Source organism: Amblyomma maculatum, chromosome 2 (assembly GCF_055883805.1).
Source record: "Amblyomma maculatum isolate TAMU_Amacu chromosome 2, ASM5588380v1, whole genome shotgun sequence".
In the NCBI taxonomy this organism is placed as follows: Eukaryota; Metazoa; Arthropoda; class Arachnida; order Ixodida; family Ixodidae; genus Amblyomma; species Amblyomma maculatum.
Genome location: NC_139345.1, coordinates 24,023,422 through 24,045,589, shown reverse-complemented (window position 1 = coordinate 24,045,589; position 22,168 = coordinate 24,023,422). Strand labels below are relative to the sequence as shown.

The window sequence follows — 22,168 nt, the reverse complement described above, 5'->3', positions numbered from 1 at the left end:
ATGAGCCCGTTTCATATGTGCGGGTATACCTTGCTTTCGAAGCTTGTCGTCCCTCCTGTGCGCTACGAAGGAGCAAGTGACAACTTCGGAGCAGTACGCTGCCATCTACGCTACCTGCTCGGGTAGTTTCGGCCGTACACAGGCGAAACCGAAACTATATAGCGGGTGAGCGCAAATCGCCACGCTAGTCATGCATGCTGAATACGCGCCACGCACCGCCGCGGGTGTCACTCCTTTCATAATGTTCGGGAGCGCCCGGGAGGAATGGCTAGCGAAGCGATCGTACAACGTACACCCGTAATATATATGCCGCGCGCACTAAATTATCCTCGACCGAGAGGTTTCGTTTTCTGTCATGCGCGGCCTAAATTCATGTGCTAAAAGCGGGGACGATAATGGTGTTTCCAAAATTTAAACAACTGATATAGATATTATAATTGCGACCTCAGCAAACCTATAGCTGTTAGTGAATGAGGCGCTAGTGCGCATGACTAGTTAAAAAGTATTATCAGTTATATACCAGCACCTGCTTAATTAATTGTTATCGCACCGCATACACGGGCACAATTAAAAGCCTCCAGCCGAACCAACCCGTGAAACTGCATGTTAATTCTGCAATGCCCGCAGTCCCGGCATAGTTTCTTTTTTCACGACTCGCACCCGCAGCAGCGGAGGCTGCAACGAATTGCATGCCGCCCGTAAGCGTGTACGTGGCGTCGATCGGCATTGCAGTGCACCGTTGTGATCATTTAAGAGCCAACAGATCCCGTACGTCTTTGTTGGCCAGCGTGTATAAACGAACTGTCTGGCGACTCGAGCAGGGTAAGCCATGCTAATTCGACCAGGAGGCGACTTCGTGCCAGGAATTGCATGGTTGCGATTTTATAGGTAGTCGAGATTGAATTGCGATGGCCCAGTGGAAGCTAGATGGAACGGGACTGCATGGCCATGTCACAAAAACGTAGCTGCCGCGGGCAAAACCAAGCACCCAACAACGCAACAGTGTCTTCTGCAGTCTCCCCCCCTCCCTCCCCCGCTGTGCTGGTGCAGTTGGCGTACTCGACTTCTGTGTTCAAGGGTGTGGGATTCAATCCTGACTGGGGTGACTGCTTTTCGATGGGAGCGAATACTAACAAGGCGCCCGCGTGTACTGCGCGGTACGGTAAAAACCCAGCTAGATGGTCGAAATTCTCGGAGCCTTCCACTATATGGCGTATCTCATAGCCTGATCGAGTTGCTTCGGGACCTCATAAACCAAACCAAACCATCTTTTGCAGTGCAGTTTAATTCGTCCCCCACGTACCCACCTCGCATACAGCATATGTAACGTGACTCATTCGAACATTTGACCTCGAGAGCTATTATTCGAACTGAAGTGGAAGCGCGAATTTTCATGTGGCACTTGATCTCAGTGCGTGGTTATGCATATGTTTGTTGCGAACATAAAATATGGAAAAAGAAGTAAATTTTTTTACTATATATTTTGCGCGGCCGGATTTACAAGCAATGGTATATCCAGCAGCCAAACGACCGTTTATATCGAACAATTTGTTCAAATTATTCCATGTTGGTCTCTAACAAATCCAGTGCATAAGATATGCATCAGAGTGAATGGCCGAACTTTCATCCTCTGATGTGCTCTTTATTCGCTTCGCCGGTTACGCGACTGCCATAGGGCTGCGCTGTAAACTAAACTCGATAAAATATTTTATTTATGTGCTCAATTAGTAGAGATGGCTTACCTGCTTATAGTGCAATAATCAGCGAAAATTGATGGCCATTAGCAACCAAACTGGAAAGAGGGTTGAATCCGTGCCGCGGAGGGCGTGGCGTTGCTAGGAGAATCGACGGCGAGGATGCGCCGGCCGACAGCTGCCAGTCGATGACCAGACGCATAGCATGCTTGGTTTGTAAAGGTGACCACTGCACAAGTGCTGCCGATACTTTACGTCGCAGTCGGCAAGAAAGAAGTGAAAGCGATTAAGTTGACTTACGTTGCACTCTCTCCAGGCGTTTTAATTGAGCAGTAGCCCGTCCATGTTTGGTGTCAGTGCTGCGTTTTCACTTTTAGTATCAACCAAGCAGCTCGATTAGACCACTATTAATTGTGCTTGAGGGAGTATATATGACAAACACTAAGTGACGACTAGATATATCAAATTTTCTTTATTAAAAATAGTAGTTGGCAGGGCCCTTACCTGCAGGTATACTTAAAGCCTGATAGCATCTGGTTTAAGCACCCTTCCATATATATTTCATGGAAATCAGGTTAAGCCCAGCTGAGTCCACTTAGAAAGGTACCCTCTCGCAAAACATGGCTTGCCAGTCGTCCTTGCATGATGGAAACTGGCAGCTTGAAATATGAAATCTATGTGTGCCAGGAGGAATTCTATGTAATATTAAGCATTGCAATACTTTGCTTGAAAGCATATGCTTTTTTTTTGCTCATTAGTTTCATTCACAGTGCACATATCCACTCAGAGACATTTACTCTATTTTCCTTTTCCAAAAGCTTGCTTCGTCCCTGACAGAGTACTGCCAAATTTTTCAGTTTTAAGCTAAGAAAATTTCTCACTGCAAAATTGGAAAGTGTGCCAAGTAATTAAGTAAGGCAACAATGCTATGCTTCAGAATACTCAGGCTACTGGAGGCATTAAGCTGAAAGTTTCATCATTAAAATCTTGTCAAACATGAGGATAGTCCGAAACTGAATTGATAAACTACTGATGTTAATACTGCATTTATGGTTCCAAAAATGGCTGGGATCACACGTGTATGCTGATGGTACAGTGTAGCAACTTTTGCTGCTATACGTACCTTAATTACTATTTCTCAATTTTTTGGAACGCTGTCATCTTGACAATGCTATTTTTTTAACTGCCAATTTTACTTACAATTACTGTGCCTAAAGGTTAAAGGTGTGGGAAAGGTTATACCAGAAACTGAAATACACATAAATTGAGCAAATGCAACAAATATTTTGGGGGCACTTCAGCACCGCTGTTAAGGAAAACATGCCACAGCATTTATGACTCCTGTATCCTCATCCCTGTACATTTAGTTGGCTACTTGTTGACTCACCAATCTTAGTTTGCACTTTTATCACACATACCAATTTGTAAAATTACTAATTACCACATTATGTAAATGAACTCCCAACTCGCACATCTGATTTGGGATTCTGAAAGGCAATGAGTTTTTCTCATGTCAAAGGAGCTGCTTGGGTAGGCAGCTGGACCATACCATGGTCCTCACATCACACAGACCAATCCATCCGGTCATACTATCTGCCACTCATCCTTGTCGCTCAAATTGCCTTTTTTGGTAAATATGGCCTTTTAAGCAGTCACATTAAATTAGCCGAGGGCTTCAACTATTGTTACATGTAAAGAATTACTGCACACGCTTTTTTTTATGCCCTTTTAGTATGCTGCCTCACCATCCCAGTAGCATAGAGGCACAGCAATAGTGTATTAAGCGGGTATCCAAGGTTAGATCTAATCTCATTGCTACAAGCATGTCACCTCGCTATTGAACACAATTCACTTTGAAGGGCCAAGAGTTCAATATTTTAGTAAAGTGATTAGCACTGCCAAATGTTTAAGCATTACATGAGGTGACAGTATGGGTGTAAGTAAGCATTGCAATTAAGAAAGTTGCTGCTCATCTGCAAAATACTGAGTTAAACCAATCTTGTGCAATTCAACAAACACCGCCCACTTTGCCATTTTATCATCAGTCCCTGTCTGCAGTTCGAAACATCTTCATTGGGCTTACCTCTAAAAATTGTCTACGAAACATATCTGTAAACTTTTCTTACTTCACTGGTTTTGCGGATTATTTCCAGTCTCAAAAGAAATAACAAATACATGTGGTTCTATGACACATACAGTAAATACTTACCTTTCTAGGTAGGTTACAAAAAGGAAGTAATGCAGAAGGTAGGCAGTCTAAACATAAATGAGTGTGTCAACATGGTGTTTTGGCACTGGAGTGTTTATTAACTCCAATCATGTGCGTTAATAATGAATGAAAAGGCACATAAGTAGGAATACTTTATTTTGACACAGAAGCTATGGCCAACGTGTGTGTGTTGCCATTACGCTCGTAAGTGAAGTGCAGACTTGTGAGTACACTGTTGAGCCAGTAGCACAGGGAGCAGTCAACTTGGGCCAGGGAATGCCATGCTTTGAAAGGTGGGCAGCTGTTGTGATCTCTCGACTAGTATCAGTCACGTGCAGGATCGGCTGTCACGGGGCGAAAAAACAAAAGAATGCAAGCTCAGAACAATAACAAAACACCCAGAGAAACTCAGAGACGTACCAAATTTAAATAAAAAGCAGGACTGCGCTAATGCAGCAGCTCATATATTCTAATAGTGGATTTGCATATGGTCACTACACCCTCAAAAAGGAAAGAAGCACAAATGCTGAATTCATGACTCGTCAAAGGAACCAGACAAAAAGAAAAGTGTGCACCCTGTAGCATAGCTCAAGAATGAGAAAAGCCAAAACAGCAAAAAGGTTACCCTAAGTAAGGCCAGTACTAGTGCTCTCTGCATGCGTGTGACAATGTATCACTGCAGTGTACATGCACAGCAGAAATGGACACCATAGGTGGTAAAGAACTGATATGAAGTTATCAACACTGGCCGCAGACATTAGAACAGACAGCTGATTGTGCTTTGGTAGGTTGCGAAGCATATAAATAAACGTTGAGACATCTTGAAAACCATGTGTGCACATTTTCATTTGCTGCTGCATCCAAGAAGTTTCGCTTGCACTGTTCATTAGACGACATGTGTTGCCCTCGGATTGTAGCGTTTGTCGACTACACAGCATGATTCCAGAATTGCGACTGACTCAGCTGTGAACATTTCATTTTTCTAAACTTGCGAAGTCCTTCCTATGGGCTGTGAAAAAGAATGAGGAACTGTTCCACCGAAATGTAGTCGCTGGCCCTCTATAACGCACATGATGGTAGCCATAAGTCATTTTGTGCCAAACAGTAATTTCCATACAAGTAACAAAAAGTTCTCAAACTATGTGACAGGACCATAGCTATTTACTTTGAGGGTGGCCACAGCAAACAGGCAAAAACTACAAGATGGCCAAATCCCTCACCGAACTACAGCACCACAACAGTTGCTACAATGCTAGCATCATAAAACCTCTGGCTGTCTTTGATATATGGTCCTCATCACAAATACACCAGTTCATGTTGTTAAGGAGGCTGTCCATGAGCATCATACTTCTCAAAGCAGCTAAAAAATGTTGCAAACAGAGACCAACACTTGACTTTAAGTGCAGTAGCAGCACTACTAACATTCAGTGTGTTAATGGAGTATAGACACCCTGAAACAGAGAAGACAAAAATTCAATTATAAATTATTTAGCGGTTGAAGATAAAAACCAGGTGATGATCTGTACAGAGTAATGTTTTGCATGTCATTAACAAGCAAAATGCGATCAAAATTAGGTGCATATGCTCCTGTAAGATGAAGTGCTGCACTGGCCTAGCCCAAGCAGTGCGAGTACCTCCAGTCAAAACGCTTTCAAGTGCCATCATCCATGAGATGGTTGCCCAATAGCAATCGGAATTTTCATAATGCAGCGTTCCTTATCTTCGGCCAGCATTTTTCACTCTTCCCCATGGATGAAACCCTTCCCAAAACTCCAAATTGAAGACATCAATTGAGTCATGCAGAATTGTCAATAATGACCTGAACCACAAACCAACTTGGAGAGGTGGAAGCAGGCTCGAGCACTTTGAAGCTATAAAACGGGAGTTTTGAAGCATTCAAATTGTTTTGGAGCACGTTTCTAAAGTCAAAAGATTTTATTAGCTGAATTTTTTATACCTGGCATACCAAAATAACCTATTTGATTCCTTTTTATTCAAAGATCAATGCATTGGTGAAAATACAAGACTAACAGGCAAAACATGTACAGATGTTTAAAATAACACAAATGACCTCAGAAACAATTTGGAACAAACTAGTAGAAAATGCAATGCTTGTTTCTATACTTGATGCCCGAACGATAAGTTTGACTAAAAACATGACTCTTTTAGCTTGAGAAATGTGGACTATACCACTATGATGTGCTCAAGCACCACTAGACTAGTTCGGAGTTCACATCAGTAAGCAGCACATTTCCACTCCCTATCTTGTGCATATAATTTTTTTCATCCCATGCCTGTTCTGATAAAATTTCCAAAGCACTGGTCAGTAATCCCTTCAGTAAGGATAGACTGCCCTCAAGGATAGCCCTTTCCTCCTTCAGATGCCCTACTCCATGGCTTTCTGTCAGTGGCTTCTCATGTTTTCGCTTGAGTGGCACCGGAGCTTCCTTAATTTTAACATGTTAATGATAGGCCCTCCATGCCTGCCCAACACTTGTAACATTTCTAATGATTGACACCTTCACGGTGTCACACCCATAATACTGTATGTTTTTGTCTGACGTATGTTCGACAAGCTTATTATTAACAAAGAGGTTCAATGAAATAGATCTACGACTGCCAGAAACGAGGCTCATGCTGGTCTGGCTTATGAGATTTAATGTCCCAAAGCAACACAGGCTATGAGAGGCTCATGCTCTTCTATTTAGCAGAAAAGGAAAAATATATAAAGGCCCTGTCACGACACAGGTATGCAAACGAACAGAATGAAATTGAGGAAAGCATATAATTAACTAATAAAAACAAAATCTGCATTGGTGATGAACGGTAATTAGCAGTGTATCTACTCTCAAATGAGAAAAAACTCATTGCAAACTAGGAAAACAAAACAAAAACAAGAAACATGCCACTGTTGAGGTCCGAGACCTCCACATTATGCATCCCATGCTTTACAAACTAGCTACAATAATGGCTGTGCAATCTTTTACTTTCAAGTTATTTATGTTGCATGTATCCCAACATAGACAGCGTTCACCAGTGCTAAACTAAACCACAGCAGCAGACGTGGGAATGCCCTGTAAATACAGCAACAAGATTAACGACTGGGCGAGTTGGTAATCATTCATTTTAAACCAGCCAAAAGACAAGAAACAGAGAAGCCAGACTCATCTCGTTCGCTTCTATTCTCTGTCTTATCCTTTGGCTGGTTTAAAATGAAATACAGCAAGTGCCAAGTAGAACATGATGTGGAGCATGGTGTCTGAAGAGTTGTGCATGAACGAGCCGCGCCGGCGCGGCACGCCACTGCTCGTAGTGTGCCCAACCTCCGACAGGCAGTGAGACTCACGGATTCGGGCAGTATGGCCAGTGTGACTCTTTCGTCTTCCCATGATAACTCTACACTGTTAGAAATTCGCTGAAAAAGAATGTATTAGTTTAGGCCGTTTACAGTCTCTAAACACACCACGAAATATGTCAGCTGTATTGCATTCCGCTTCTGCTTATTTTCCAATTTTTGACCAAATTTGATAAAACCTGGCATTCTGATTCGGTTTCTTGTACTGATTTCAAACACGCAACCATTTTTCCAACTGGCCAATTAGTTCAAGAAATAATGAAATTAATTGTTCATAATTTGCAGAAACAATGAAAAAATAACAGCACTACAAAAAAATTCACATGGACACTTTGCTAGGTACTAGAAAGCGTAATGAATACAATGTTAGGAGCATTTGTTTTTTTAACAAATATTAGCGATGTTATAGCAGTTCAAAGTTTTCAATTTTGCTCTAAATCAGACAGGAAGGCATTCACATTTGGAGCAGTGAATTCTGAACTGCTATAACATCGCTAATATTTGTTATACAAAAGTGCACGTAACATTGTATTCGTTATGCTTTCTAGTACCTAGCAAAGTGTTCATGTGAATTTTTTGTAGTGTGGTTATTTTTTCATTGTTCCCGCAAATTATGAACAATTTCATTTTATCTTTTGAACTAATTGGCCAATTGGAAACAATTATATATTTGAAATCAGTGCAAGAAACTATATCAAAATACCAGGTTTTATCAAATTTGTTGAAAAACGCAGGAAAAATAGCTTCAAGAGCCATGTCGCCTGTTAAGGATGGCGACAACGAGACGAGCGCGAGAGCTGCCGCTTTCAACTATTGTGACAAGAATTCCCCACCGGAAAGGAACGCGGGGTGTTTGGCCAGACGGCGACAGCAGCCCAAGTCGGGCCATCGGGAAACAAAAAAGGTTCAAGTGAATCCCGGCGTCTTCCCGCCTGGGTCAGTACCCTCAAGCCGGCCACGCGGTCACCCCCTTAGTCTGGCCGACAGCGCGTAACGGCCCTTGCAACGCAGACGGTGTGGCCCAGACCAAAAGGCGCCGAGCTCCTCGCTAGTAATCTACACTGCGCTTTTCCAATTCGTCTTGCCGACGGCGCGCAGTGGCGCGTTCGACATGGTTCGACGCAGGAGCGCCCCCGACAATGGGACGCAGACAGACGCCGATCAACGCAGGTGTGTGCCAGACTGTGAGACGCCGGCAGTCAGTGAGCTCGTGTGCTGCCTTTTACACTGCCACAGCGGCTTCCTCCTTCCCCACCAAGTCTAAACTTTCGAGGGGGGCCTCCGGGAAAAAAAGAAAAAGAAAAAAAAGAAAAAGTAATTGGACTTCTTGTGAGGAGGCTTTAATATTTAGACACCGCGTGCAGCAAGATATAACTGATTAAAATCTCGAGGAAATGCAAAGTAGCCAATTGCATGCGTATGTAGTCTTCACGCCATGCCAAAACGGCCGTTCGTCAAGCGTAGGTATCACCTCCGTCAAAGAAAGAGAAAGCCAATATTCTTCTCGAATTAATGTATCTGTGAACTGGAGGTGACGGTGGTAGAAGAAAGACAAGAAGCTCAGGCAGCGTGTCCGCCCTGTGGTGTGCAAGAGGTGCTGTTATATCATAGCTATATTTATCGCACCGCCGCCAGGGCCAGCATGTGTTCTGGCTGCAATGCTCTTCGCTGATTCTGCATGTAGAAGGTCCCCCCCCGCCTCCAATTTCCCCTTTCGAGAAAGATGGCGCCATTGCGGCAGCAAGACTGTATCTGTGGCTGAGGCGTCCCGAGTGTTGAACAGCAACCTTGGAAAAGGCCACACCTCATAAAGCGTTCAGACGTTGGCCCTTCCCAGTGGTTTGTATGAGGTTTCCAGTTCCTAGTCTCCAGTGGTATACAAAACTGATCATATGCGGAAGCACCTTATCGCAGACCAGACTGTCTGTGCTCGCTGATAGCTGAAACAGCCTCATCCAGCGCTATTCTAATTTATTAGGCGAACGCCACGCAGCACCACACTAGAGTAACCCGCACATGGCATTTTACGCTTTAAAACATGCAAGAGCGGTGTCTGACTGCTGCTCTTCAGTCACAGAGGGGGAGTAATTTCATATATTAGTTTGAATCGTCCAATGTGGCCGGCGCATGTCTAATTGTTTACGACATTAATCGACTCATTTAAACATTGTTCATTCAAAATTTATCTTATTTCAACGTCAAGGAGATTTCTAAACTCTATCAAGCCTTTGCGGCTATTTCTGTTGTGAGACGTTCCAATCATCCAATCAACAGCTCAAAATGAAAACCATACCTATGTTTGGTTTTGAATTTTCTCACAAAAAAAAAAAAAAAAAAAAAAAAAAAAAAAAAAAAAAAAAAAAAAGAAAAGAAGCTATGTCTGGAGTAATGGTCCCAAACCGGCTCAAGGTATGAGGACGCCGTAGCACAGGCGTGCGGATCACTTCGGCCACATGGGGTTCTTCAATGAAACTGTCATCTATAAGCATATGCCTGCCATGCTTTCAGCTCCGACCGAAATGCTGTCTCCCAATTAGAATCAAACTAGGGTATCCCAGCTCAGTACTCGAGAGCGTTAATGACTAAGCCACCGCGGTGTCGTAATAAGTAAATAAATAAGCTATGAAGACTAAACCTTTTTCTCGGAGCGTACCATGGTTATTTTATCCGTTTCGTTGCTGCGACGCCGCAGATGTGTATTTTACTCTGACAAAGTGACTATAAATCGGACACGGCTCTCTGTGTACAAGCCCGAATCTGGATTGGGCCCGCACGTTTAAGCCCACCCCGGGTCCAGCAAAAATGTTCATGAGTCGGCCCAGACGGCCCGTGGGCTGAGCCGCACCCGGCTTTTGAGCCGGCCCATGCCCACGCAGTGTCGTGTGAAGCACGTGCTACCTTCACCTGACACTTCTACAGAAGGTCTGACGATCTTCTATTTTTTCGGTTCCTGGGGCTGCCTTTCAGTGGGTCGCTTTCTACTTTTCGAAGTCTGAAAGGTAGGCAAGGCCGGCAGAGAATATCGTGGGGACCGCTTCCTTTGCTAGCAACGCTTTGCAGCACATGCCAATTTAACTCTGTCATCCATGTTTTGGACACAAACCTGGGCTCCAAATGCTCCTCACAAACAGTAACTGTATAGCTCGGTCCTATCTTGGTATGCCGGCCGCAATAGCTGAAGCTGTTCGACATCTTTTCGCACCGAAAAAAGCTGACATTTTTCACTGCAGAATACGTAGCCTGTATCGCAGTGGAGAACAATGCACTTTTTTCCATATTACATTACAACTTAGAATATACCATGATCGAAGAAAGGCGTGGAGCGGGGGCGTCAGCGAAAATTGAGAACTGACTGTCATTCCTTGCAGCAACCAGCGAACCCGCGGCCACCAACAGTCAACGCAGCCTCTCTGCAGCCTACAGAAGTCAGCGCATCGGTATTGCCACTTACTGTTCGGTGCAGAGCAGCCCGCTCACGCACTTCTATTCTAACACCATGATGCGGAGGTTGTGGGTCCGGGCCGACCAGTGGCATATGGTAGTTTTTTGCTTGACAATTACCTCAGACAAACTCATTATGAAATATCTATTGATAGCCATGCCATTATGGGCATAGAGCAGCGGTCTCAAACTCATATTGCTACGTGGGCCGCATTGACAAAGCCTTTTCTCTCATGACCCAGGAGCCAGAAAATAACAAAACAACAGGAAACAAAGTACAATAAATAACGATAAAATGAACAAAAATAAGCAAAACTTCTTTTTTCCAGACCAAGCCCTTCCATTATTGCAAAAGAAAAGCAACGTGTGCTCCTTTCCGCTTGAATGCCGGACAAAAGCAGCTTCAGGATCGCTCGGAGAGAGGTACTGAAATGACATACCTGTTAATAAATACCACACTTATAATCCTCAGCAAGAAAAAGAAAAGCACACTTGGAAATAAAAGAAAAGGCAGGATGTCCGGCTCCTTGCTTTTGAAGGCATAGTGATGTCAAATGAAAGTTCATGCAGATTAAGTGGTCAACGCCTTATCAAAAATGAATGCATACTAACTGGGTACTAAGTCTGAGCTTATTTTAGTTCGAAATTAGGGCTGGTGGTAATGCTTTCAAAACGCCGGCTGAAAATTGAGCTGGGCAGACTGCATCATGCAGCTTCGCTGGCCGTGCTCCAAGACCCCTGGCATAAAAGGATCATCTCTGATGAGCGGAAAGAGACTGCCCGGCGCTGCTGTGCCAGAAGATGCAGGAGATGACAAAGCAAGTGAGTGCGAGGGCGTGCTCACAATTCTTGCTGCTACAGTGAGCCTTATTTGCTAGGCTGCTTTGATTAATGTGAAGCAACCCTGCCACAATCGGCTAGTAGGCATATCGGTGCCCAGAGAAACTGTCACTGTTTTTAGCTGCTCAACGGCCCTGATAGTAACCGAATAAATAAATAAAGTTCTTGCAGTAACTTTGTTACACGCACAAAAAAGCGACACAACCAATCTGTGCAGGAATACCATTCGTTAAAGAAGGCAGCTTTGCTAGTTTCTCACAGCGAATTGAGAAGACAATATAGCGTGGTTTGATCTTCCATCTCGTGCAAACATTTCTTTGTTTTTGGAGCTAGTCTGGTTTTCTTAGTCTGAATCAACTGTTACATTGCACACTGTTTGCGATGCATTAATTGCAGCTGAGGAAGAAAGGCTGCAAACTACAAGCTGGACACTGCAGCTGCAGGAAGCTGCAGGGATGCTTGCTTGTTCGATTCATTCATGCACTCTATGCAAACTGGTGACCTGCCCCGTGTAAAAGTTAAAACAAATGACCAGTCCCGGTGGCACAGCAATTGTTTTGAAATTAAGTACAGGGCTCACCTTGTGGCGTTGGAGCATAGGCTGCCTCCGCCTTTCATAGTCCCCTTTGTTCAGCCTCAGCAACCAGCAAGCCCATGATAGACTCCAAAACACATATCAGGAAGGTCCCTGCGTACCAAATATTAGACGTCAGCATATAAGCGATGTTTACACACACAAAAGAAATTAAGACAAGTACGTGTTGATGTAAACACAAGGCGAAATTGCTTACCTCACCGTAATTAGAAAGGGGCCTTGCATACATTTGACAGTGCGCAGTCATAAAATGAGGTATGAAATCATTATTCTACACCGCGTCATAGCAATGAGGGTCACACAAAGGGTCACGTCGCACAAATGGTTAGTACGTCGTGGTGCACCGAAACAAAAGCTTCCCACACACGCCTGTGTGATCCTCGCCTTTCCTGCTTCTACGCGTTGTTTTGTCATGTCCTAGTATCTCCTTAAGTCCCTCCATCAGCTCAAAGACGTTACAATCATTAACTATTCATCCAGACCGCTGAGGAAAGCCTACCCAAGTTTCCCGCCGTTTTCACGCGCACGCAAGACTGGTAGTCAGGCGTGTTTTACATGACTGAGACTTTCGTGCGGTTGGCCTAATAAACGGTATTTGACCGTATGTTCCTTGGTGTCGAACTACGTTGAGCTTTCGATTGAAACTTTCTACAATAAACCTTTGGGCCGTTCGGGCCCACTGCCGGCCAAGCAGGCTCAATGGTCGTCAACAGAACATTCGGGCGCAGGGAAGTTGAAAACTGAATGCAGAGTTCCAGACAACAGGCAATGACTCAATACATGCATACTGAAATATCTAAAAAATAGAAAAAATTGCTTACGTACCGTACAACACGAGAGCGCACGTCTGGCACGGCGACGCAGCTCCCACGGCTCCGACGACGACCAGCCATTCTGCTACTAAAAAAACAACCACCTACCCACAAAACAATAGCCGGACGTGACGTTTTTTTTAAACCGGATAAGACGTCATGGGTTGCAGCAAGCATTTTGCTCCTGCAACCCGGTTGCAGGAAGCATTTCGTTGCTGCAACCGGGTCGCAGCAGACGGCGCCCGGACGGACCCGATCAATGGTCTTAAAGGTACGTCCGACGGACCCGGTGCGTTTTTCTTCGGGATCCGTCCGACGGATCCGGGAAATATTTTTCAGAGGTACGGCGGACGGACCCGATCGGTAGGGTTCTTCCGACGGACCCAACGCATTTTTCTCCGATATGGGCCTTGGGATCCGTCGGGAAAGCCGGACTCAGATGTGGTTGTAGCAACAACATGGTAGCCATATGTAGCCAAATCGAAGTTGGTATGAGGTGTACGTGCGAGGTGTAAGAAGTATGTACTACATACTGCATGCGTGAACTGTGAAATTACAAAGAATAGTACAGTGGCAAGAATAGTGCCTAGAATGGGTGATATACTACGTGATGGCATGATGATAGGTTTACGTGAGTTGGACCGCGGCAGGGTGGCAAGCACGACCAGAGCGCAAGCGCATGTAATCGCGGTGTTGACGGCCAGCCCGCGGCCCGCACGCCCGCTCATTTGGTCCTCGTTATTATGTGGATTAACGTCTACGACGGTCGTTATGTAATTATGTAGTTTTGATTCTTCAAAGTTTCCTCACTTCCATCTGTGATGAGATGCGTCACGTAACGCATCGCTTTCTGCTCGCATTGAGGTTTGGTGCTGCAAGTTCTACGTAGTACAAGCGGCGCTGAAAAAGCTGGGCACCGCCGGCGTGTCTCTAGCCCAAGCATCGCGTCATTCGTGTTTGTTGTACAACTGGAGGTGTGGTTTGTGCTTACCGTGAGATGCTGTGATTACGGATTACGTCCTACTAGAGTGCTGTGTGAGACTACGAAGAGTGCTGTGATGAGTGCGCCGATGTCCGGACGGACATCAATGTGTCCGTTTATGATCGGCGATGTTGCACGTGCATGTCAGTGTTTATTAGGTGCAGTGGTAATTTATTTACACGCGCTGTACAACAATCAGACGAAAATAAGTCATCGACAATTTGTTAGCCTGTACTACATAGCTCAAAACTCGGAAAATGGGAATGCACGATGCAGTTTTCGCATGTTGGAGTGCACCGAAAAATAAGTGCCCAGCCCACACCGCCGGGATGCGTATTACTACAGGTGAAATGGTTCAGGTTTCTGTAAAATAGCTGCCTGGCACAGCACCTTTCTAAATGTTCAGGCTTTGTACTATTGTTGAAGGCCACTTTATCATTAATAAAGGAACGAATATGCTTTATGTGTTAATGACTAATGCTTTTTCAACATATTATGTTCATTTTTTTTTTCGTTTTTCCTTAGTTTCCTTTGTTTTTCATGCTAGACAAACACAAATAGTACACTTTTAAACTTGTCAGTCCAAAGCTGAACATGAATATCTGCCATGCATGTGACAGCTTTAATGCTAGAAAGGTTGACATGTATAGCATGTACGTACACGCTGCGACATCTTAGTGGCACGTTAGGCTACTTTCCCCAAGGTCGTGATGTTTAATACCAGTGATGGCAGTTGCACTTTGGTGCAGGTGAAATGCAAATGCTTCTGTTTTCTGCAAGATGTCAATTCAAAGTACAAAGCCCAGGCAGTCAAATTAGTCTGGAGCTCTCCACTACGGTATTCTTCATAGCTACATATGTCACTTTAGGATGTGAAACCCTACATGCCACAGGTAGGCTGCATTGTTTTTTAGATTTTGTAACCTCTCATCTATGTTTTGCAACATTTGGCTAATTTTTGTTCCCAAACAGTTGCTAAAGATGAAACCGAAGCAGTTCTTGGCATGGTTTGCTGCTTAGATTAATTTGCTAATTGAAGTTCTTTGAAACTTGCATCAATGCTGGACAGTTCAAATAGCAAGCAGTTGAATTACAGAAATGACGTGGATCATGCATTTCAGTTCTGACAAGTGGAAAGTAACGGTCCCCTCCTTGCATGCATAGGTGCCTTTAGACAAATACATACTCGGGTGTGTGATTGTGACGCATATCAAGGGTCAACAGAAGGCCATGTGGAGCCAGTGTGATATTCTTCATGAAGGCTAAAGTAAAATTGTACAACAGCTGCTGTACCATGCAGAAAAAAAATTGATCATTTAGTGTATGATTAACTGACCATGAGTAGCATCTTACTCAGAGTATGATGTGATATATATCTGGTTTAGCATCCCAAAATAACTACGGCTATGAGGAACACAATAGTTGAGGGCTCCGGTATGATTTCGACCATCTGGGGTTCTTTTACATGCACTGACACAGCACGGTGCATGACGGCCTATTGTTTCGCCTCTATTAAAATGTCCCTGCTGTGGCTGGAACCAAATCTGCATCTTTGGGTTCAGCAGCCAAGCACTCTAACTACTGAGCCAGCACAACGGGGCCAAGTATCAAAATGCATGCCATTACATTTCTTTCTAGCCTGTGGTTTTCTTCACAAAACTAATGTATACAAGGAAAAGTAAACAGCAAGAAAACACTAGTTTTATTGCACATTATATTCACATTTCAGCAAACATTCTCTAGGAAAAAATTTCTCATAATGTTTTCATGGAAACCATGAACAAAACAAAACAATGCACTTACTCCACTCGAATTATTAATGGGCAAGGTTGCATCTATGCTACTACACTGCGCTTATCACAAAACCACCAGCCCCATCTGCTTTGGCCAATCACTTGATGGAACTAACGGAGACAGATGTCGCACACCACAGACTGGTCGTCTCGCAACATATCTCTGCATATGTTGCATTTCAATTTCATGCCTTTCCACTTAGTTTCAACTGTTGCCAGCATTACTAGTCACCCATCTTTTCTGAAATTCCTTTTTACGCTGTTGGGATCAGCATCCTTGTTAACGACGGTCTCTGGCATTTTAGATGCTATCATTTTCACATCTTCCTCATCTGGAAGAACGAAGGAAATGACAAGCTTTGAGCAGACAAAAAATTAGGGAGACTCCTAATCTCCACCTGTAAGGGTATGGTGTGCCAGCGTTAATGGTTCTTGTCTGCAGATCCCACTGTGGATTCTCGTTAATTTACATGCCCTTTGCTACAAACATTACTACTAATTCCTTAATTCATGTCTCTGTTATCTCAGATATACTCATTAGCATACGGTCGTAGGCTGCCCTGTTAGGTGATAGACAACCTAGCATAGACCTCTGTAAGCCTCAACCTTTCTTAATTGGAGCTGAAACGTTGAAGCTGAAATATTTCAAATATAACTTTGTAAGCTTGGCTTAACAGCTCCTGCCATGTCGTGTGGCCTCGTGACATTTGGCTCGTGGCACTTTTGGCTTGTGCACAGGGGTCATCTGTTAAACACTGGTTAACATGCATGAAAAATACATTTTCACACAAACTGGTGGCAAATGGCCAAGTGGTGCACTGCAGATTCTGAAATGTATACCTATATTCATGCAAGGATCGCATCATCACATAACATGATCAAGAGTTCTATCAGTACCTGTAGTTACATAGCATACCTATATTCATGCAAGGATCGCATCATCACATAACATGATCAAGAGTTCTATCAGTACCTGTAGTTACATAGCATTTCAATGCCCATTAAAGGACCACCTTAGACAATGGTTGTTGTTATCTCAAGACCTGTTCTAACAGCGTACTGACGCCATTCCACTGAGCGATGGACATGTATATGCATACCCTAGATAGCTCATATTGTGGATCTCATTTATTTCTATGACTTCCAAAGAGTTCCTGTCGTCAGAAACTTTATGAAATCGGGGCAGTAGTCTTGAAAGGTGATGAAAAGAAATAACCAGGTTACCTTGACGCAATGCTAAATTAGAGGGTGAATATGCTGCATGAAGATACCAAGAAGCTTGTACAAAGAAAAGTGAGAGTGAAATGGCAGGATTTTTGAAATATTGAAATAAACTACAAACTACACTTGTCAAACCTTTCATTAAGGAATGGAAATCATGCAGTAATCAAAAACGCAACATGGAAGCCATTTTAGGTCATCTTCACAAAACACATACCCACACCTCACACACAGCTTCATACTTATGAAAGAGGACAAACCAATATGCAAGGAGTGTGGAGATGAACTAACAATAAACCATATCTTACACATGCGCCAGAGTCGAGAAAAAAGGAAACATTTTGTACAATTTCCAACAGATCCATTTCCATCCCAGCATGATCCTAGGAGAGACGTGCAAATTTCCAGCATTTTTGGTTTCCTAAAATGTTCCTAAAAAAGCTACATCCTAAAGAACATTTTAGTCATTACACACAAAATAAATACATTAAACCTTGTTCTTGGTGCATGGCAGCATTAGTCGCTTAGGCACCATAAAAATCAACACAATGCTGTAAGGTATACCTTGGTTAGCTATGTTATATGAGACAAGCTTTCGGCCTGGTGTGGTCCTTATTCACGTGACAGCGCTGTCATGAGGGTCTATGTCCCAGCGATCGGAAAGTGACCTATTCCAATAATTTTACAAACTGAAGGTGATTGTACAGATTTCTAAAGACTGGAGTGCTCAACTGTTTTATCAACGTCCGCCTGCTTTGACAGCCTGGAGTGAAACTGTTGAAGAGAATACATTTTTGAACATTTAACGCGTTTCTGAAGGCGTTGCTTTCAATTACGGGGCCAACAAAAAGCAGGTGAATGTCAAACGCCGCCTAGATAGGCTTTTTAGCAAGACAGCGGTGTAGCGTGGAAAATCGCTCCGCCGATCCATCGCTGGCGCCGCTGACTTGAAAGGCGAACTGTTCAAACTTATATAGCTACTGACCACACCTGAAACACTGAATTGCGCATGATCAAGGCAGAATTTCTTTAACACTGAGCACTGGTAGCTATCGATTTCGCGCCCAATATTGTGAAAATCTGTCCTCTCTTCGATCATTGATACGTCCACGGTTGAACATTTATGCGCCTCGGGGTAGCTAGCCAGCCGTGGGAACATGGATGCGTGGTTGTAGCAACGATCGCTTGCATGGCACACTCTGCAAAATTCCAAGAGTCAGCTTCTTCAACGAAATGTGCAGCGCACATTTTCTACCGCGTACCTAAGCCCGGCGATGCATGCATATCGATCCCGATCGTTTCAAAGCTGCGCGGCCGTTCGGTCGGGTCACGCTAACCTCGAGCATGCGGGGGTTTAAACTACATGTACACAAACTTCAACGACAAGAAAAAGATGCAGCCTAAGCACTTTAGTCAAGTAATCCCCTATATACCAAAGAACATTGCTGTTCACAGGGAATTCGGATCATTCACGCTTCCGGCTTTCCGGTTGTGCACTCTTGCGGTGCGGTGCAGTAGGTCTTCGCCTCGACGAGTCGATGTGCAGGCCTCTAGTAGATTCGGCATGTCTTCTGCCACGGCTCTGAGGTAGAATTTAAACGAAGAATTTAGCTAAAAACATCCTGTTTCCTCGGTCTGCATGTGAGGAACGAGCATAATGCCATTTCACATACATACTTTGGACTGCCGAATGTTCAGCTGCACGACGAGGTGTGTGTGTGTTGTGCCGGCGCTAGATCTTCAGAGGTCGATGCTGGACCTAAGGCAGCGTAAATGCTAGGAATAGCTCGCTCGCATTACGGGCAGATCGAGGTGATAGTTTAGTGCGAAGCGAAAGCTGCTCGTGAATGTGCGTATCTCGATGCCAGCTGGTGGAGCTGGTGCAGTACGTAGCATATCGCCTGCAGCTATGTGCTTGACAGCGATGTTTGCCGTACACAACTCTAAGTGAAGACCGTGATCTATGTTAGAACGGATACACTCTTCGTAGCACCTCATCGAGAGTCGCGGCTAGCTGATATCATAGAGGATGAGATCCATTCACGCGTAGCAAGCGGAATGGGGCCGCGTTCGACGTGCATATAGCCATGAGCCTGTATATCGACGTCCGCCGTATCTTTACGAGAATCGAATGGATCCGTCGGACGTACCTTTAGACACTTCGTTAATTTTTTCTTTTTAGCTCCGCCGCGCGACTAGGCAGCGGCGACCCGCTACAATGGCATAGCCACCCCCATCATCACCGATATATCACCGACGACTGGTGGACAACAAAAATAACTTACCGAAAACAAATATAAATTCCACTCACCAGGCAGTAATCCGACCTTTTTTACTTAAAGTCCTTTCCAGTTTCAGATTCAAGGCTGTTACGGCGCAATAACGCACGCCTGGTCAACGAAAGTTTTACGGGGTACTATCATCGCTTCATTCACGGAATTCCAAACACTGTGGTATGGCCACCATAATGGTAGCGCCATACCACAGTGGTATGGTTATGGTAATGGTTATGGTAGCCACGATAACTGTGGTGCTATGTGTGGTAAAACCTGAAAGCATGCCTCTTGCGGTGCGAAAGGAGGGGTGGTTTCTATCTAAAGAGAGCGAAAAATATAATTATGACAAGCACTCCTAGAAGAAAAAAGAATCTGCACTTACGAAAATCAGCGATATTTTGCTGACTACACTCGTGGCCTCCGCGATCGGCTCCGTCGCAGCGCCGTTGCTGCGACGGAGCCGATCGCGGAGGCCACGCTACACTGAAAGTAATAGGGTTTCTCCGCTAGATAGCGCTTCAGTTGTTTTTATGTAAATTTCAATGGCAAATTAAAATTGGAAAGCCACTTTTCTTTGGTATTGTAGTGCTCGATTTGTACTATATGAGGCTAGATCTTTTCATCTCCACCATATATCTCATGACATATTTTGTGTTCTGTCCCTCTAAGAACAAAAATGTTCACAAGAGGGATGCATGACATTTTGGCCACGTAGGTGATGTACACTGGAGCGTTCCCGCGCCAATGAAACCTGCAAACTACCCGTTTGGAGCCTCGTGTATGCCTTCACCTCATTGTTTACACGCTTTAGCTACACGGAAAAGGTGAAAGCTTCTTTGGAAGCTTGCTTGACGGGCGACTAACAGCGAATCAAGGAATCATCTTGTAACTCTATCGATGCCACAAGAAACGCAAAAAAAAAAAGAAAAAAAAAGGAACCGAGCGGATGCACGGGCAAAAAGCGGCAAAGAGAACACTAAGGATGAACCTTATAATTGGCTATAAATGCAACTTATTTTAACCTTCTTGGACAATGTTATACGACATGGGCAGCTGTATGAGCTCCTTTTTATTCTTCTGCTTGGAGCTCAGTTTTTGCCATTTCAGCTTACGTGAACATTCTTAGCGTTTTTTCCCGAACAAATATATTTATGAAACTTTGTACACTCGTTCTTCATATATAGTGGACTGTGCAATTAACCACGAAAAATTAAATTATAGAGAACATTTATTATTATGGCATATGTGTTAAAAAAATTCCTTATTGAAAGTCATTGTTTTTGGTAATTATGTGATTAAAAACGACGATTAATGATATCGTAATTATTTTGGTTAATTGCACAGTTGTCATCTTTATGCATATATCTGCAGAAGGGATCTTCGTTGTAAGATTGCTGGCGTAGGATGCATATTTAGTAGACGTTTTGACAATGAAAGCAAGAAAACAATTTTTTTGTGTGTGTATTTGAATTATTTAATTGTAATACAGAAAGGTCATCTTTAATAAAGGAAGCTAATTTCTTTTCTGTGTCCGAGATCAATTTCTTTTTCCTAAAAAGCGGCCTCCTACTTGAAGTTTCAACCACTAGGGATTCTTTGACATGCACTGACATAGGGTGCCTCGATGGCCAGCTGAAAGTGCTGGAAGATATATATAGTGGCTGCACAGCAACCATAGTTCTGCATAAAGGAAGTAACAAAATTCCCATAAAGAAAGTTGTTAGGCAAGGAGACACTATCTCCCCAGTACTAATCACAGCTTGCTTAGAGGAAGTATTCAGAGACTTGGAATGGGAGCAGTTAGGGATAAGGGTAGATGGAGAATACCTCAGTAATCTGCGATTTGCTGATGACATTGCCTTGCTAAGCGACTCGGGTGATGAACTGCAAATAATGATTGATGACCTAGACAGGAAAAGTAGAAAGGTAGGCTTGAAAATCAATATGCAGAAGACTAAGGTAATGTTCAACATCCTCGGGAAGGAACAGCAGTTTACATAGGTAGCGAAGCACTGGAAGTGGTAGGCAAATATGTCTACACTTAGGACAGGTAGTAAGCGCAGATCCGGACCATGAAAAGGAAATAACCAGAAGAATAAGATTGGGACGGAGCGCATTTGGCAAGCACTCGCAGATTATGACTAGCAGCTTACCCGTATCGCTCAAGAGGAAAGTATACAACAGTTGCAGCTTACCTGTACTCACCTATGGGGCTGAAACGTGGAAGCTAACCAAGAGGGTTCTACTCAAGTTGAGGACAACGCAGAAGGCTATGTAACGAAAAATGGTAGGTGTAAGTGGGTCAGAGAAATAACTCAAGTTACTGACATGATAGTGTAAATCAAGAAGAAGGAATGGGCATGGGCAGGACATGTAGTGCGAAGAGAGGATAACCGATGGTCGCTTAGAGTAACAAACTGGATTCCAATGGAAAAAAAGCGTAGCAGAAACTTAGGTGGGCGGATGAGGTTAAGAAGTTCGCAGGGGTCAAGTGGATGCAGCTAGCACAGAACTGGGTTAATTGGAGAAATATGGGATATGCCTTCGCCCTGCAGAGGGTATAGTCAGTCTGATGATGATGATGGCCAGTGAGGCACCCAACACTGACATCGCACTTGTTCCCTTTTTGTACTTTGTAAATAATGTACAAAGCTACCCCTATTCATTCTTGCGTGCTATGTTCTTTACCTCGTTATTTCCAGCCAGCCGCAGCGTGCCGCATCTCGGGTGCTTAATTGTGCTTCATATATTAGCATAGCAGTTGCCGCGGCGAGCAGCACTCGTTTCCTTCTTTTTTTATTATCACCCACCAGCAGTGGAGTGCCCTAACCACTGCGGGGGAAGATTGAGGAAAGGAAAATACAGGTAAGTAAATGGCTCGCTTCATTTATAATCGCAGTAAATTTCCTTTCCGCCTGCGAACTCGGCGTGGCAAGCACCCTCGCTTCCC

General features: G+C 43.9%; 2 long non-coding RNA genes across 2 annotated transcripts; one reads left to right on the top strand and one right to left on the bottom strand.

Annotated features, from left to right (window-relative positions):
• The first annotated feature begins 586 nt into the window (after positions 1–586).
• LOC146198147 (uncharacterized) lies at positions 587–10,988 on the top strand. Its single transcript, XR_014704952.1, has 2 exons — positions 587–822; positions 10,627–10,988. It is a non-coding gene; the product is annotated as an uncharacterized LOC146198147 (long non-coding RNA).
• On the bottom strand, positions 4,043–13,116 carry LOC146198146 (uncharacterized). The gene is made up of 3 exons (XR_014704951.1): positions 12,960–13,116; positions 12,120–12,227; positions 4,043–4,247 (listed from the first exon to the last, which is right to left on the bottom strand). It is a non-coding gene; the product is annotated as an uncharacterized LOC146198146 (long non-coding RNA).
• Positions 13,117–22,168: the final 9,052 nt, after the last annotated feature.